This window comes from Vombatus ursinus, unplaced genomic scaffold (genome assembly GCF_900497805.2).
Source record: "Vombatus ursinus unplaced genomic scaffold, bare-nosed wombat genome assembly UNPS02014810.1, whole genome shotgun sequence".
NCBI classification, from domain to species: domain Eukaryota; kingdom Metazoa; phylum Chordata; class Mammalia; order Diprotodontia; family Vombatidae; genus Vombatus; species Vombatus ursinus.
In genome coordinates, this window is record NW_020954588.1 from 45,420,139 (window position 1) to 45,439,825 (window position 19,687).

Sequence of the window (19,687 nt, forward strand, 5' to 3'; positions counted from 1 at the left end):
TTTCTTTGGATGTGGATAGCATTTTTCATCACGAGGCCTCTAGAGATGTCTTAGATCCTTGTATTGCCAGGAAGAGTTAAGTTTATCACTTTTAGTCATCATACAATGTGGCTGTTATTGTGTACGACATTCTCTTGGTTCTGCTCACTTCACTCAGCATCAGACCATACAAGTCTTTCCAGGTTTTTCTGAAGTCAGCCTGTTCATCATTTCTTATAGCACAATAGTATTCCATTACATTCATATACCACAACTTGTCCAGCCATTCCCCAATTGATGGGCATCCTCTCAATTTCCAATTCTTTGCCACCACAGAAAGAGCTGCTATAAATATTTTTGTACATGTGGGTCCATTTCCCATTTTTATGATCTCTTTGGGATATAGCTCTAGAAGTGCTTTTGCTGGGTCAAAGGGTATACCCATTTTTATAGCCCTTTGGGCATAGTTCTAAATTGCTCTCCAAAATGGCTGGATCATTTCACAACTCCACCAACAATGCATTAGTGTTCCAATTTTACCACATCTTCTCCAACGTTTATCATTTTCCTGTTTTGTCATCTTGGCCATTCTGATAGGTGTGATGTGGGACCTCAGAGTTGTTTTGATTTGCATTTCTCTAATCAATAGTGATTTAGAGCATTTTTTCATATGACTATAGATGGCTTTAATTTCTTCATCTGAGGATTGTCTGTTCATAGCCTTTGACCATTTATCAATTGGGAATGGCTTGTATTCTTATAAATCTGACTTAATTCTCTATATATTTTAGAAATGAGGCCCTTATCAGAGAGACTGGTTGTAAAAATTCTTTCCTTTTAATATTAGTTGCATTGCCTTTGTTTGTGCAAAAACTTTTCAATTTAATGTAATCAAAATTATCCATTTTGCTTTTCGTAACGTTCTCTATCTCCTGTTTGGTCATGAATTCTTCTGTTCTCCATAGATCTGATAGGTAAACTATTCCTTGCTCTCCCAGTTTGCTTATAGTATCAGCCTTTAAATCTAAATCATGAACCCATTTTGACTTTATTTTCATATATGATGTGAGATTTTGGTCTATGCCTAGTTTCTGCCATACTCTTTTCCAGTTTTCCCAGCAGTCTTTTTTTCAAAGAGTAGATTCTTATCCCAGAAGCTGGGGACTTTGGGTTTATCAAATAATAGATTACTATAGTCATTGACTACTGTGTCTTGCATATTTAACCTATCCCACTGATCCACCACTCTATTTTTTAGCCAGTACCAAGCAGTTTTGATGATTGCTGCTTTATAATACCATTTAAACTCTGGAATTGCTAGGCCACCTTCCCCTGCATTTCTTTTCATTAGTTCTCTTGATATTCTGGACTTTTTGTTCTCCCAAATGAATCTTGTTATTATTTTTTCTAACTCTATAAAATAATTTTTGGTAGTTTGATTGGTATGGCACTGAATAAGTAAATTAGCTTAGGTAGAATTGTCATTTTTATTACATTAGCTCGGCTTACCCATGAGCAACTGATGTTTTTCCAATTATTTAGATCTGACTTTCTTTGTGTGAAAAGTGTTTTGTAATTGTAGTCATGGAGTTCCTGGGTTTGTTTCAGGAGGTAGACTCCTAAATATTTTATAGTGTCTACAGTAAGTTTAAATGGAATTTCTCTTTCTATCTCTTGCTGTTGGGCTTTGTTGGTAATATATAGAAATGCCAATGATTTATGTGCATTTATTTTATAGCCTGCAACTCTGCTAAAGTTGTTTATTATTTCAAGTAGTTTTTTACTTGATTCTCTAGGATTCTCTAAGTATATCATCATGTCATCTGCAAAGAGTGATAGCTTTGTTTCTTCTTTGCCTATTCTAATACCTTCAATTTCTTTTTCCTTTCTTATTGCTAAAGCTAACGTTTCCAGTGTGATATTGAATAACAGTGGTGATAATGGACATCCTTGTTTCACCCACGTTCTTATTGGAAATGCTTCTAGCTTGTCCCCATTACTTATTATACTTGATGAAGGTTTTAGGTAGATGTTATTTATTATTTAAGGAAGACTCCTAATACCTATGTTCTCTAGTGTTTTTAATAGGAATGGGTGTTGTATTTTGTCAAAAGCTTTTTCTGCATCTATTGAGATGATCATGTGATTTCTGTTAGTTTTGGTGTTGTTATGCTCAATTATGCCGATAATTTTCCTAATATTGAACCAGACCTTCATTCCTGATATAAATCCTACCTGGTCAAAGAGTACTATTCTTGTGATAAGTTGCTGTAAACTATTTGCTCATCTGTCCCCTCATTTTCTAGTTAAGAATACTGAGACCCAGGGAGATGAAAGGACTGGGTTATAGTTATATAGGTAGTAAGCCTCAGAGGCACAGTTGGAACCCAGATCTTCTGACTCCAAGGCCAGCATTGAATACACTATTCCTGGCTACTCTTCACCAGGAGACTGTTGGAATCATTTTTTATGGTAGGTTTTAGTGCTAGGGAGCAGGTTGGGATCACTGAAAACCCCAATGCAATCCAGCTGTTGTCTTCCTTCTTGTTCAGGGCCTAGCTCCTTTTCCATCAGTAAGGGAGATTCAATATATGTACTGAAGTAGTAGCTCAATTCAATTGCATTTTGACAACATGAGAAGTGAGACAAAAGGAAATAGAAATTTTCAGGCACTGTGGGAAAGATATTTATGGGCAGTGGGACTGCAATGTGTAGGCAGACCAGTTATGTCTAGATGTCACCCCAGGTCATTTTCTCTAAATTATTCCTCAGCCATTCTTTCCTTTCTCCTTTTCTGAAAGTACAGATTTTCTAAAAGCTTCTCTCCTTTTTTCCTCCCTCTCTTCCTACCTGCTTGGTTAACACAGAGGTCTCATGTGCATAATTTTCAAGTCGTGAGACAGAGACAGAAGAAGCCAGTATCCAGAAGCTCAAGTAAATGTTGGAGCCAGAATGCTTATATGATTATTGTCCTCAGTCTGAGAAAGGGATCTCAGAAGCTGTGGCACCAAGCACCCTTATTTTAATGATGAGTAGAAGGCCCTCAACAGGTGAAATCACTCATCCAAGGTCATATGAATAGTAGGCATCAGAGGCAGTATTTGAAACCAGGTCTTCTACCTCCAGAGTCACATTTCTGTTCACTGTACCTCATGGCCTCTTCCTTCTGTCCATTTAATGCAATGAATGGTATCCCTTCACTATTCACCAGCCAGAAAACAAAAATAAAAACAAAACCCACATCTTTGTTTTTATTGTAGCCGGGAAAAAAAATGTCTCTTATTTCAAGGTAGTGAGATATGGGCAAGAAATGTGAACCTGCTATGATTTAATAATGAAAGCCAGCAAGCAGGGGCAGTGGGATAGCACTGCACATCGAAAAGACAACACAACAACTTGAGAAATTTATAAGCCTGATAGGGGAAGCAGCATGGAGGGCACTTTGGTCGGGATCAAAGAAGGAAGAAAAAGAGTTGATATTAAGATGGGCATATAATCCGGACCACCTGCCAGATGGACGAATCCTCAATGGAGATTACAAAGTGGCCATGCAGCAGAATTTGGTTGAGACAGGGTATTTTTAATCATTCAAACATTTGTGGGGGGTCTCTTTCAAATTGCATTTCGGATCTTTTATCTTTGAGAAGGTAGATCAAGTGACAAGAGGTTTAGCTATTCAAGATGTGATTTAGACTGACAAGGAAAAACCAGTTGGCAAAATGGAAATCAATCAACAAGCATTCATTAAGTAACCCCTGGTGTTCCAGGCTCTGTCCTAGGTTCTGAGGATGCAAATATAAGATAAATTATGGAAACTTTGGGTAAAAGTGATTGGGATATGGACTGGACCTTGGATTTTATTGGTACGGGGAATTACTAAAGGAGGAAATTTCCTCTACCAATGTAAGTTGACACCTTCCTTGAAACTATATCTAAGACAGAAGCTTAGAGAAGTGAGAGATAAAATAACTTGCCCAAGGTATCTTAAGGGCAAATTAGTAGGGATTTACTGGTAAATGTTTAATAATTTACTCTACAAAAATGCACGTTTAAAGTTTAATCTGTATTATTAACATTTTCCACATCACTTTCTCAAGTCTAGACCAGGAATGGGTAACCTGTGGCCTTGAGGTCACATGTAACCCTTTAGGTCCCAAAGTGTGACCCTTTGACTGAATCCAGATTTCACAGAACAAATCCTTTTTTTAAGGAGATTTGTTCTGTGAAGTTTGGATTCAGTTAAAGGGCCATACTTGAGGACCTAGAGGGCCACATGTAGCCTCAAGGCCTCAGGTTCCCCACTTGAAGTCTAGACAATCAATAAAACAAAAAATTGATATATAAGTTCCTTAGCCATCTGAGCTCACTCACTTTCCCTTATCTACTCATCAGTAGTAATGCTATTTATTATTTTAAGGAAGACTCCATTTTTACCTATGTTCTCTAGTGTTTTTAATAGGAATGGGTGTTGTATTTTGTCAAAAGCTTTTTCTGCATCTATTGAGATGATCATGTGATTTCTGTTAGTTTTGGTGTTGATATGCTCAATTATGCTGATAGTTTTCCTAATATTGAACCAGACCTTCATTCCTGATATAAATCCTACCTGATCATAGTGTACTGTTCTTGTGATAAGTTGCTGCAAACTATTTGCTCATCTGTCCCCTCATTTTCTAGTTAAGAATACTGAGACCCAGGGAGATGAAAGGACTGGGTTATAGTTATATAGGTTATTAATTCAAGAATTCTTGAATTTAAGAGTGACTGATTCATCTTAAAGTTCATAACAGGGAATAATAAGGGAATGAACCAGTAGGACTAGTACCCTAAACTTTAGAAGAATAGATTTAAAAAAAAAATTCAGGAAAGATGAGCATGATCTATCTCATGGACCAAGACTCTAAAAGAGGAGTTAGCTCAAGAGAGATGAGAGACCCTCATGAAGGAAATTCTGATAAAGTGAAATCAAGTGATTTCATGAGGATGAAAAGGGTTGGTTAGGGGAGGGGATGTCTGTTAGAATAGACACTCATGGTTGCATAAATGGCTTGTTGATAAGCTGAGATGTAAACAGGCCTAGTGTAGGAGTCAGAAGGAAGCAAGAACAGGAAATTGAGGAAAATGCAAGAGTGGAACTATCTTGTAAAATCAGTGTCTGGAAGAATAGAGATTGATGGGGAAAAAAGACTAAGACAAAGAGTTTTTAAAGATCTAGGATGAAGATAAGAAAAGAAGCCCAGAAGAGGTAGGTCAGTTGCCTGGGGTCTAGGGGATAAGCATCATTACTGACACAGCTATCGTGCTTCACGTACTTTACCTCATTTGATCTTTATAACTAATCTGGAATATAAATATTGGTGTGATTATTATTCCTAATTTGTGATGATGATGATGATGATGATGATGATGATAATGATGGTGATGATGATGATGATATCTCTAGAAGGATGAAGGGGATTTTGAGGGGAGCAGCTCCCAGATATTCATATAGTGAGAATTTATTTAACCCACCTTCTCTGCTCCTACTATCAAGCTGCCAAGCATAGATGGAGGAAGCCAGTAAATCTTACATCTGGGGATCCCTACAAAGCCTCACTATAAGATCTTATCTGAGTCCTCACCACTGCCATCAGTAGTAGAGTTCCTGGGGAGCAAGATTTGCTCTTGATTTTTTATTTCTATCCTCAGGATCTTGTATTGTGCTTAGCACTGAAAAAAAAAACCACTTCCTAAATGCTTTTTTATTGATTGATGTTTTTATTCATATGAGGCATCAATGGATGCAGTGCTGGGCCTGGAGTCAGGAAGATCTAAATTCAAATTCTGGCTCAGATATTTACTTGGTTGTGTGACCCAGGGCAAGTCACTCTCTCCTCTTCAGTTTCTTCACCTGTAAAAGGAGGGTAATAATAGCACTTCCCAGGGCTGTTGTGAGGATCAAATGAGCTAGCACACATAAAGAACTTTTTGAACCTGAATGCTAACTAAATGCCAGTAACAGCTGCTGGTATTATCATTTGTCTCTGCCTGCTTCACTAGCATGATCCCCATAGCACTTATTCCATTTACACTCTAAAGGCTCCAATACAATAGTCATATCTTCTCTCTCTCTCTTTCTCTCTCTCCCCTCTTACTTTGTTACTCTATTGTTACTTTTAAAGTTTTTAAACTTAAACATCAAAAATAAGCATTTCCATAAAGACAGTAGAACAGGAAAATCACATCTCTCCAGCCAGGCCATGACTCTGTGACCTATGAAGCTCTGCTTTTGCTTTCATCTTTGTTGTTGTTGTTTTCCTGCCTTTGGGTAGACTATTGGACTAGGCTGTGATTTTGTGAACTTTTAAAGGCCGTGAAAGTGACCCATCAGAGGTATGAGAGTTGGAATCCATGCCAGACTTTGTAGACAGCCACTCCTAGTGAGGATCAAGGTTATGAGTGCCCTACTTGACTCAGCACTGAATTAGTTTAAAGGCAGAAAGTGGAATTGGTTTAGAAAGTTTAGAGCCCACTTTCCCCAAGGACCAAGGTGATGTAAGGGAGAGTGTTCCTCCAGGTACTGGGGGCAATATTTTAACTTTTGTTCTTACCATATACTTTCAGCAAATATACTTTTATAAAAGCAAAATAAAATAATACATACCTTTCCAAATTTAGCCTAGCCTGATCTCTTCTTATTCGGTTCTAATCTTTGCTCACTGTCTCATTTGTCCTTTTCTATAGAACCATGTGTACCTATTTACCCAGCAGTACACTACTAGGTCTCTAGCCCAAAGTAATCAAAGAAAAGGTGGTGGCAATGAATTGGAAATTGAGGGGATGTCCATCAATTGGGGGATATAAGAATAAGTTGTGGTATGTGATGTTAGTGGAATACAGTTGCGTTGTAAGAAATGATGAGCAGGATGGTTTCAGAAAAACCTCGGAAGACTTATGTGAACCAATGCAAAGTGTAAGGAGCTGAACCAGGAAAACATTGTATACAATAATAGTGATATTGTGCAATGATCAACTGTGAATGACTCAGCTATTTTGATCAATAATGATCCAAGATAATTCCAAAGGACTTATGATTAAAAAAATGCTATCCATGTTGATTTCAGGAGCTGCAAAAAGATGATGATGGTAGTGGTGGTGGTGGTGATGATGATAATGATGCAATATAGAAGTAATGGAGAACTCTAAAGAAGAACAGAAGTAGGGGCAGCTAGGTGGAGCAGTGGATAGAGCTCCAGCCTTGAAAGGACCTGAGTTCAAATCTGGCCTCAGACACTTGACAATTACTAGCTGTATGACTCTGTACAAGTCACTTGCCTCACCAAAAAAAAACCCCCAAAAGAACAGAAGTAGAGGATATCAACACAGATGTATGACAAGAAGAGAAGTTGATTTGGTCATAAGTTAAGAATGAGGGATGATGACAAGTAGATGCCAGACTACTCTACTAGTGCCTTGCATGTTAAGTAGAGTTCCTGTGGTGAACCTGGGGGGACATGGGTAACACCTGCACATGATGAGCAGGCATGGATGGGTCAAGAGTTGCATTATTGAAGGGAAATTCCAATCAATGAGATCACAAATATATCTAGGTATCCTCATCCTCATCCTCAATGTAATTAAGAACCCATGCACTTTGAAGTCATTTCTCCATGTAGTGACCCAGGTCATAATTTTAAGTCCCTCACCACTTATAATTATGTGCTGGCTCTCATTTATGTCTCCCATAAGTATTTCTGGATCCTTGTTAGAACAAAATTCCTCTAGCTAACCTTGCTTATGACTAAACATACATTTAAATTAGAAACTTGCAATATCACCTAAGGCACAAGCTGAAAATATATTTCACCATTTACAGCAAGCTTCTGAAATAGAAATGGGACCATTTAAGTTTATTTAGCTTGTCAGGAGGAAGTAAATGGACATTCATTATAACTAAGCTCTCTTTGAATGCTTCAGAAATTACTCTAACATCTACCTGAGTCCCAGAATAATTCTTCATAACGATTGTGGTTTAATGAGTTCTAAAGTAGGTATTAGTTTAATGACTTGTCATTTTCTTTAGTGTTGACTCTCTCTTGCTACATTTCTTTTAAAATTGAATATGACATAGAAGAGACTTGAATTCCATTAAGCCCTAAATTAGCTGTATGTAATTTTTTATCAGAATTCTTTCTTTCAGTTTGTCAATATCCTGTATGATTCCTCTCAGAAACCGACTTTTTAGTCAATCTTTGCAGGGGACAAGATACAAGAATGATTTGCCTATTATTTCTCTCTTTTGGTTTGGATCTGTTTTTTTCAGTTGGTATAGGAAATTCTCAGTTTGGAATTCTCTTTATCAATACATCTTGGCAACACTTCTGCCACTTATAATATGAGACAATAGGTAGCATCAGTGAAAGGTTAAGAAATGTGATCATGGACACACACAGGTAGTAAGCATCAGAAGCTGTGTTTGAGCCCAGATCTTCCATGTTCTAGCCTTCTGTTCACTGTATAATGCTATCATTTTTCTATGACCTAGGTAAAGTCAAAATTTTAATTTATTAGTTTAGATAGATAATTTGATGTTTGTTAACAGCTAGGATACTTATATATTCCTGGCTTAGGGTAGGAGAGTCCTAATAATGTATAATAATTATGTCTCACAGAGACATTGGAGCATATGTAGACAATCAATAACTTGCTGTGAACATCTATGTACTTGATGAAGAACAGACTTTCTTCCTAGAGCATAGGTCTGACCATATCACCCCCCTCTTCTGTAAACTCCAGGGCTTCCCTATCATCTTCAGAATCAAATATAAAATCCTCTGTTTGGCTTTCAAAACCCTCCATGACCTAGCTCCTCCCCACCACCTTTCCAGACTTTTTACACATTAATCTTCTTCACGTATACCAGCCTTTTTGCTGTGCTCACACCAGACACTCCATCTCCTGACTCTTACAATTTCACTGGCTGACAACAATGCCTGTAATTTTTGCCCTCTTCATTTCCACCTCTTGGCTTCCCTACTTTCTTTTAAATCCCAGTTAAAATCTCCCCTTCTACAAGAAGCTGTTCCTTATCCTCCTTTATGCCTTCCTTCTGTTGTATATCTCCAATTTATCCTGCACATATTTCATTTGTACACAGTTATTGCAATGTTTTCTCCCTCCATTAGACTATGAATTCCTTGAGAACAGGGACTGCTTTTTGTTTGTTTTTTTTGTCCTTCTTTGTATCTCTAGTCTTACACAGTGCCTGGCCATTAGTAAGGGCTTAATAAAGGATTGTTGACTTGTTTGGACCTGACTTAGGTTGATTGGTGATCCATTCAATGAACCTTGAGTCAGCTTCAATCTTGTACTTCTGACTGCTTGGATTGGGCTCCACTCACAGCCTCATGTGAGACACAGTGCTGCAAGGGGAAAGTCTTTGGGGCTTTTTACCTGGCAAGTGCACAAGGCCACAAGAAACAGACATTGGGCCTTGGTCTCTGTATTTGGTCTTTTCCATGCTACACAAGGAAATTGGAGCCTCCACACAGGAGAGTAAGTGCTTGGGCTCCCCAACACCCCGGTTTTGCTGCCAATTCAGTATCTTGCCCAGAGAGGCAGGAAGCACCCCCTTGGGATTTAGACCAATGGTAGAAGAAACAAAGAATCATTTGACAATCATGGTGTATCTGGAAATGATCTTTGTGGGACCAATGTAAGATGGTGAAAAAGTTAAGAAAAGATTGTGACCCCAAGGGGATGGGGGGAAATGTTTTATGTTGGTTCTTATTATATTTTGAAAGTCAATATCCCTTTGTGAAAAGGTGTTTGCTATAAGTGGCTAAATCTAACTGGAAGTCTAGTCACTGGCTCCTAAAAATTGGGAGAATATAGGTGGTAAAGACTCAGCCTGATAGCATTAGAGAAAAAAAAAAAAACCTCTCAGTACTTCTTAAGACCCTGAAGGGTAGATCTAGACAGTCAGGCTCTGGGAGAGGACCGGAGCATAATCATGTGATATATATGATAAATAGCAAGACACTTGGTTTCTCTGGGGCTCTGATCTGCAAAACTAGACTCATAGTACTTGTTCTAATTTACTTCACAAAGTTGTGAAGATTGGTTAGATATTGCATTGCAACATCTAGCAAACCTGAAATAATGAATCATTCGCTATTATTATTATTATTATATTATGAATCATTATTATTACTGATCCTTCCAGCCAGATCCAGCCTGTGATTACCTGGACGTCTTCTCTACTTGCATCATAGTGGAATTCTCACTTTGACAACCCATCATATCTAATGGGAACAAGGGCCATGTTTCTAAGATTGCACTTCTGCAGAACCATCAGCTTTTGTCGGCTTCCTCTTCTCTATTCTTTCTTCTTTCTATATGAAGATGAACCAGAATAAACAGATCCTGCTGGCATTTTTTTTCCTTTGGATTTCTGAGCATTGCCATTTCAGGGGGCACACACATGTCCAGATGACTGAGATCTTCCTATACAAAAAAAATCAGCTCAGAAAATTACTCAGAAAATCTTTCAGTTTTGTCATTAAGAGAACGTCAGTTAGTCAACTGTGACATCAGGAAACTATCACAATTTGAGACTTGTCCATTAAATGACTAGGTGCATTTTAAAGATAACCTTTTAAGCTATTAAATACATCTATTGCCATTGTTAAAAATGTTCCATTATTTATTTCCTGAGATGTATTTGGTAGTCTATGGCACTCACAGCATTCTAGACATGAATGCCCCATCATTTTGGTCATAGGCAGCATAATGTGATGTGTTTTTCTCCTATTGTTTTTCTCTACATTGATCCATAGTTTTATTTTTAGGGCACAGTGTTCAGAGTATTGCCTATCAGACCCAGTTATATAAAAACTTATCCTAGCATGGCTTTATTTCAATGCCAACAAAAGCTTGCATTTCATAGTGATGTGTCTCCATAGACTCACTTACTGTATTTTCCTGGGACAATGAAGATCACACTAAATGCTTATCTACAAATTTTCAATTCTCCAGTGCTCCACGAATTTTAAATAATTCATGGCATATGCTGGTACCTGCTTGCATTAGCACTGACCCTTTCTTATGCTATTCCTGTCACTTAAGCAGAACTCAAAGACTTTGGGGAAATGGTGGCATGATACTTATATTGACCTATTGAAGGCACTAATAACTTTTATAATGAAATTTTATTGCTATCTTTTGTTTCTACTTAATTTTTCCCTGCATCCATTTCCCAGTGCCTCCAAGAGTCACCCTATATAAGAACAACAAAAAAGGAAGAATAAATATTTCATCAAAACTAGATGAAGCATTAAAAAAGTCTGATTTTATATACAGGGTTCCATAACCTTAGCTTCCCCTTTCTGTGAAGAAATGCTAGCAGGTATATACTCATTTCTATTCTTTGGGGCCAAACTTGATCATTTTAATTTCATTATTCAGTTTGATTGTTTTTGTTATTGTTCTTTTCAATTAAACTGTCATGCTTATTATATACATTATTTTCCTAGCTCTTTTACTTCACTTTATATTGGTCCACATGTCTTCCTCTGCATCTCTGTATTCATAATATTAATTGCACTTACAGGAAAATAATATTCTGTTATATTCATTTCCCACAATTTGTATAGGTATTCCTCAATAAATGGGCATCTACTCTTTCCAATTCTTTGCTACCACCAAAATATTTTTGTGTATATTGGGTTTTTCCTTTCATCTTTGAATCTCCTCAGGGTCTGTGATTAGCTTTGGCATCTCCACATCAAAAGTAACGTATACTGTAGTCACTCTCTTCACCTAGTTCTGAACTGGTTTCCAAAACACTTTGACCAATTTATAGATTAATCCAACATACATTAATGTCCCCATCTTTCCACACCCACTCAAAATATTATAGTGTTGCCAACATTCTTACTATTCCACTAGGGAAAGTGCCTATTAAATACTGAAGGAATGATTACATACGCTTTGCTTATGATGAGAATTTTAATGAAGGGATTTAATGTCCAGAGTAGATTCTAGTAGATTTGACAGGGCAGTTAAGTTATTAATCAGGCACATTCCATAATGGAAACTCAACTGACAAGACGCTTCAGTATTATGCACAGATTTCTTTGTACAGTGCTGATTATTTTTGCTGTTTTTTTCCTCTTTCTCCACTAGCCTTGTTTACTTGCAACAGTGTGTCCATGGCAACTCATACCAGGAGTTCTGAACAAGAGAAATATGACAGATCCCACTACTTGAATTTCAAAATGCATGTCTCTCCAAGGTCAAATGTTTAAATTGTTAGTCATATCCTTTCCTGGATATCTTTAAGGTAACATTGCTAATAAGATTATTATCTGTGACAAAGTAGCACAAACCACGTTGGGTTGATCTTGCATCTGCAGTTGGCAATTTATAGACAGACACAATGTTGCTAGCACGTTTTCTTGTAGAATTTCCTCTGCTAAGATTTCCCATGAGTTATTCAAATTCTCTGAAGCATACTGTAGAAGCAAGAAACAAGAATTCATTGCATTCCGCTTCCGGGAGCCAAGATGGCAGAGTAAAAAGGTAGTCACTCTCACCCTCCCCTATCAACCTCTCAAAACCCAGAAAATACCACCCCAGAAAAAAGCCTGGAACAGCTGAACCAAAAGAAAGATGAGGAATAGCAGTGCAGTAGCCCAGGTAACTAGAGGGATTAACAGGAAAGGCCCCTCTTACCCTGCGGAAAGGGGAGCAGTACAAAACAGGGGTTGCCCAGCCAGCTAGTGGAAAGACCCACTTTAGCACACCAGGAGGAGATTCTGGTGCCTCGACATTCTACAGCAAATGGGTCTCCCAGTGCCTCAGCAAAAATAAGGGAAGTAGCACTATAAAGGGCCCAAGGCGGATAAGAACCCTGCGGCATTCGTCTGAAAGGAGCTGAAAGAAGCAACCTAGAGGTGCCCAAAAGTTCTAGCCTTGTTGATTCCAGCCCAATGCCAGGTAAGCTGTCAGAACCCTACAGCCTCCAACTGCCAACCAGGAGTAGATCCCAAAGCCCAGGTGGTCGAGCAGGCAAATGCCAAAAGCCGTACCTCTGAGTGCCTCAGTGAGGGTGGGGTAACTGGTGGAAACCAGCTCAGAAAACCACCAGGTGCCTCGGCATTCTACAGCAAAGAAGTTTCCCAGTACCTCAACAGAAATAAGGGAGGCAGCACTGCAAAGGGCCCCAGACAGATAAGCACCTGGCAGCACTTATCTAAAAGGAGCTAAACAAAGCTAAAGGAAAGGAAAAGCAGGCAACCTAGATTTACCTGAAAGTCCCAGCCTTGCTGATTCCAGCCCAACACCAGATAAGCTGCCAGAAACCTACAGCCTCCAATTGCCAACATCAGAGGCCCCAGCACACAAAGCCAGTGACCAAGACCTAGGCTTCCAATACAAGAAGCTTGGGTCAGTGACCTCTGCTCCCCAGCAGGAGAGCTTAATCTCTTTAAAGGCCAGGGAATAAAGAAACACCATGAGTAAAAAGAAACGTACTATAGATTCCTATTGTGAGAAGAGTGAAGATCAAGACAGAAATTCTGAAGAGGACAACACTGTCATCAAACCCACATCTGCAACATCAAAAGGGAATACGAGCTGGTCTGAAGCCCAAAAAGCCTTCTTAGAAGAACTCAAGAAGGAGTTTAAAGGTCAAATGAGAGAGGTAGAGGAGTCCTTTAAAAGTACAATTGACCAATTGGAAAAAAAGTGCAATGAAGAAAACAAGTCTCTAAAACACACAATTGACCAAATGGGAAAAAAGTACAATGAAGAAAATAAATCCCTTAAAAATACAATTGACCAATTGGAGAAGAAAGTACAAAATCTAACAGAAAAAAACAATATGTTACAAATTAGAATTGAACAAATGGAAACTAATGTCTCTATGAGAGAGCAAGAATCAGTCAAACAGAAACAAAAAAATGAAAAAATAGATGAAAACATAAAATACCTCAAGGGTAAAACAGCTGACCTGGAAAATCAATCCAGGAGACACAATTTAAAAATTATAGGCCTACCTGAAAGCCATGATGAAAAAAAGGGCCTGGACAATATCCTTCAGGAAATCATAAAGGAAAACTGCCCTGAAGTCCTAGAACCTGAAGGTAAAATAACTATAGAAAGAATCCATTGCTCCCCACCTGAAAGAGATCCCAAATTGAAAACGCCAAGGAATATAATAGCTAAATTCCAAAATTACCAGATAAAAGAGAAATTACTGCAAGCAGCCAGAAAGAAACAATTTATATATCATGAAACCACAATCAGGATTACACAGGACCTTGCAGCCTTTACATTAAAAGACCGTAGGGCATGTAACATGATATTCCATAAGGCAAAGGAGCTTGGAATGCAGCCAAGGATTAACTACCCAGTAAAAATGAGTATGATTTTTCAGGGAAGGGGATGGATATTCAACGAAATAGGGGACTTCCAAATGTTCCTGATAAAAAGACCAGAGCTCAACAAAAAATTTGATCTTCAAGTACAAGATTCAAGAGAGACATAAAAAGGTAAATGGGACAGAAAGATACGATATGTTGTTAATAAGGGCAAAATGTTTACATCCCTACAAGGGAAGATGACACTTGCAACTCTTGAGAACTGTATTGTTATTATACCATGTTAAAGGAGTATACATAAAGGGGGTGGATATAAGTTGACTTTGATGTAATGATAAAAAATAATTTAATCAAGTGGGTTAAATGGATCCAAGTAAGTGGATTAGTCTGAGCTAAGAAAATGTACTGAGAAAGGAGGAGGCAGACAAGGGTAAATTGCATTACAGGAAAAGACACAAAAACCTATTAGAGCAGAGGTAAAGAAGGGAGGGGGATGAGCATTGTTTGAACCTTACTTTCATCAGATTTAGCTCAAGAAGGGAATAACATAATCAATTAGGTATAAAAATCTAACTTGTACTATAGGTAGTAGGAGGGGAAAAGGGAAAGAAAAGGGAGGGGGGATAAAAGGGAGGGAAGAAGCAATAAGGGTAAAGGGGAAGAAAAGGGAAAGGGATAATAGAAGGGAGGTGGGACCCAAGGAGGCTCTGGTCAAAAGCAAAACACTAGTGAAGAGGGGAAAGGAGAAAGGAGAAAGAAACGCATAAATGGGGGAAAAAAGGATGGAGAAAAAAACACAGATAGTAATCATAACTGTAAATGTAAATGAGATGAACTCTCCCATAAAACGGAAGCGTATAGCAGATTGGATTAAAAACCATAACCCTACAATATGTTGTTTACAGGAAACACATTTGAAAAAGAGTGACACAGGGTAAAGATAAAAGGCTAGAGCAAAATATATTATGCTTCAGCTGAAGTAAAAAAAAAGCAGGGGTAGCAAGCCTGATCTCAGACAAAGCAAAAGCAAAAATATATCTTATCAAAAGAGATAAGAAAGGAAACTACATCCTGCTAAAAGGCACCATAGACAATGAAGTAATATCATTACTAAACATATATGCACCAAATGGTATAGCATCCAAATTCTTAGAGGAGAAGTTCAGGGAAGTACAGAAGTACAGGAAGAAATAGACAGCAAAACTATACTAGTGGGGAACCTCAACCTCCCCCTCTCTGAGCTAGATAAATCTAACCACAAAATAAACAAGAAAGAAGCTAAGGAAGTGAATAGAACAATAGAAAAGTTAGGTATGATAGACCTGTGGAGAAAAATGAATGGAGATAGAAAGGAATATACTTTTTTCTCAGCGGTACATGGCACATACACAAAAATTGTCCATGTACTAGGGCATAAAAACCTCACAATCCAATGCAGAAAAGCAGAAATATTAAATGCATCCTTTTCAGACCATGATGCAATAAAAATTATATGTAACAAAGGGCCATGGAAAGATAGACTAAAAAAAAATTGGAAACTAAATAATCTAATCCTAAAAAATGATTGGGTCAAAGAACAAATCATAGAAACAATCAATAATTTCATTCAAGAAAATGACAATAATGAGACAACATACCAAAACTTATGGGATGTAGCAAAAGCAGTCCTTAGGGGAAGTTTTATATCTCTAAATGCTTACATAAATAAAACAGAAAAAGAGGAGATCAATGAATTGGGCATACAACTAAAAAAACTAGAAAAAGAACAAATTAAAAATCCTCAATTAAACACCAAATTGGAAATATTGAAAAACAAAGGAAAAATTAATAAAATTGAAATTAAGAAAACTATTGAACTAATAAATAACACTAAATGCTGGTTTTATGAAAAAGCCAATAAAATAGATAATTTGGTTAATCTAATTAAAAAAAAAGAAAGAAGAAAACCAAATTACTAGTATCAAGAATGAAAAGGGTGAAACTACCGCCAAGGAAGAGGAAATTAAAACAACAATTAGGAATTATTTTGCCTAACTATAAGCCAACAAATTTGACAATCTTAGTGAAATGGATATATATTTACAAAAATATAAATTGCCCAGATTAACAGAAGAGGAAGTAAAATACTTAAATAACCCCATCTCAGAAAAAGAAATTGAACAAGTCATTGATGAACTCCCTAGGAAAAAATCTCCAGGGCCAGATGGATTTACATGTGAATTCTATCAAACATTTAAAGAACAATTAATTCCAGTACTATATAAACTATTTGGTAAAATAGGTAAAGAAGGAATCTTACCGAATTCTTTTTATGGTACAAATATGGTGCTGATACCTAAACCAAGAAAAGCCAAAACAGAGAAAGAAAATTATAGAACAATTTCTCTAATGAATATAGATGCAAAAATTTTAAACAAAATATTAGCAAATAGATTACAGCAACTTATCACACGAATAATACACTATGACCAGGTAGGATTTATACCAGGAATGCAGGACTGGTTCAATATTAGGAAAACTATCAGCATAATCCATCATATCAACAACAAACTAACAGAAGCCACATGATCATATCAATAGATGCAGAAAAAATTTTTGACCAAATACAACACCCATTCCTATTAAAAACACTAGAGAGCATAGGTATAAATGGAGTCTTCCTTAAAATAATAAATAGCATCTATCTAAAACCTTCAGCAAGCATAATATGTAATGGGGACAAGCTAGAAGCATTTCCAATAAGATTGGGGGTGAAACAAGGATGTCCATCATCACCACTGTTATTCAACATCGTACTGGAAACGTTAGCTTTAGCAATAAGAAAGGAAAAAGAAATTGAAGGCATTAGAATAGGCAAAGAAGAAACAAAGCTATCACCCTTTGCAGATGACATGATAATATACTTAGAGAATCAAGTAAAAAACTACTTGAAATAATAAACAACTTTAGGAAAGTTGCAGGGTATAAAATAAACCCACATAAATCATCAACATTTCTATGTATTACCAACAAAGCCCAACAGCAAGAGATAGAAAGAAAAATTCCATTTAAACTTACTGCAGACATTATAAAATATTTAGGAGTCTACCTCCCAAAACAAACCCAGAAACTCTATGAACACAATTACAAAACACTTTTCACACAAATAAAATCAGATCTAAATATTTGGAAAAACATCAGTTGCTCATGGATAGGCCGAGCTAATGTAATAAAAATGACAATTCTACCTAAGCTAATTTACTTATTCAGTGCCATACCAATTAAACTACCAAAAAATTATTTTATAGAGTTAGAAAAAATAATAACAAGATTCATTTGGAAGAACAAAAGGTCCAGAATATCAAAAGAACTAATGAAAAGAAATACAGGGGAAGGTGGCCTAGCCATTCCAGATCTTAAATTGTATTATAAAGCAGCAATCACCAAAACTGTTCGGTACTGGCTAAGAAATAGAGTGGTGGATCAGTGGAATAGGCTAAATATGCAAGACACAGTAGTCAATGACTATAGTAATCTATTACTTGATAAATCCAAAGACCCCAGCTTCTGGAATAAGAACCCACTCTTTACAAAAAACTGCTGGGAAAACTGGAAAAGAGTATGGCAGAAACTAGGCATAGACCAAAATCTCATACCATATACCAAAATAAAGTCAAAATGGGTACATGATTTAGATATAAAGGCTGATACTATAAGCAAACTGAGAGAGCAAGGAATAGTTTACCTGTCAGATCTATGGAGAACAGAAGAATTCATGACCAAACAGGAGCTAGAGAACATTATGAAAAGCAAAATAGATAATTTTGATTACATTAAATTGAAAAGTTTTTGCACAAACAAAGACAATGCAACTAAGATTAGGAGGAAGGTAGAAAATTGGGAAACAATTTTAACAACCAGTCTCTCTTATAAGGGCCTCATTTCTAAAATATATAGAGAATTAAGCCAAATTTATAAGAATACAAGCCATTCCGCAATTGATAAGTGGTCAAAGGATATGAACAGACAATTCTCAGATGAAGAAATTAAAGCCATCTATAGTCACATGAAAAAATGCTCTAAATCACTATTGATTAGAGAAATGCAAATCAGAACAACTCTGAGGTACCACATCACACCTATCAGAATGGCCAACATGACAAAATAGGAAAATGATAAATGTTGGAGAGAATGTGGTAAAATTGGAACACTAATGCATTGTTGGTGGAGTTGTGAAATGATCCAACCATTTTGGAGAGCAATTTGGAACTATGCCCAAAGGGCTATAAAAATGGGCATACCCTTTGACCCAGCAAAAGCACTTCTAGGGCTATATCCCAAAGAGATCATAAAAATGGGAAATGGACCCACATGTACAAAAATATTTATAGCAGCTCTTTTTGTGGTGGCAAAGAATTGGAAATTGAGAGGATGCCCATCAATTGGGGAATGGCTGAGCATGTTATGGTATATGAATGTGATGGAATACTATTGTGCCATGAGAAATGATGAACAGGCTGACTTCAGAAAAACCTGGAAAGATTTGTATGGTCTGATGCTGAGTGAAGTGAGGAGAACCAAGAGAACGTTGTGCACAGTAACGGCCACGTTGTATGATGACTAATATTGATAAACTTAACCCTTCCTGGCAATACAAGGATCTAAGACATCTCCAGAGGCCTTGTGATGGAAAATGCTTTCCACACTCAAACAAAGAACTATGGAAGCCGAATTTTTTTTTCTCTTCTGTTGAGTTGTGTTTCCTCTTTCTGATGGTTGCTCCTATTGGTTTTACCTTCTCTTACAACATCACTAATGTGAAAATATGTTTAATATGAATGTAAATGTATAAACTATATCAGATTGTGTGCCATCTTGGGGAGGGTGGTGGGGTGTAAGGGGGAGAAAAATTTTAAACTCAAAAGCATACGGAAGTGATTATTGATAAATCAAAATAAATTAATAAAAATAAAAAAAAAGAATTCATTGGACCAGGGATTCCTAACTTTGGGTCCACAAACTTAAAAAAAATGATAACTGCCTTTTAATACCCTTAATTTCTTTGTAATGCTATGTATCTTATTTCATACATTTAAGACATCGTCCAGAGAAATGGTCCATAGGCTTCACCAGATCGCCAAAGGCTACCAAAAAGAATCAGAATCTTTTTTCTTCACCATGGACACTGGCTACAATTTTCCTACAATACCATTACTTTGTATTATTTTCAACGAGCTTCATATTAACTTACATAGATTGCCCTCTGAAGCTGCTTCTCTTAGCTTACATTCGTAATCTAGATTCTCAGAGGGCAGCTACTATTCCTACCCAGGTTACTACTGAAAGTAACTCTGAGATTTGAAGTT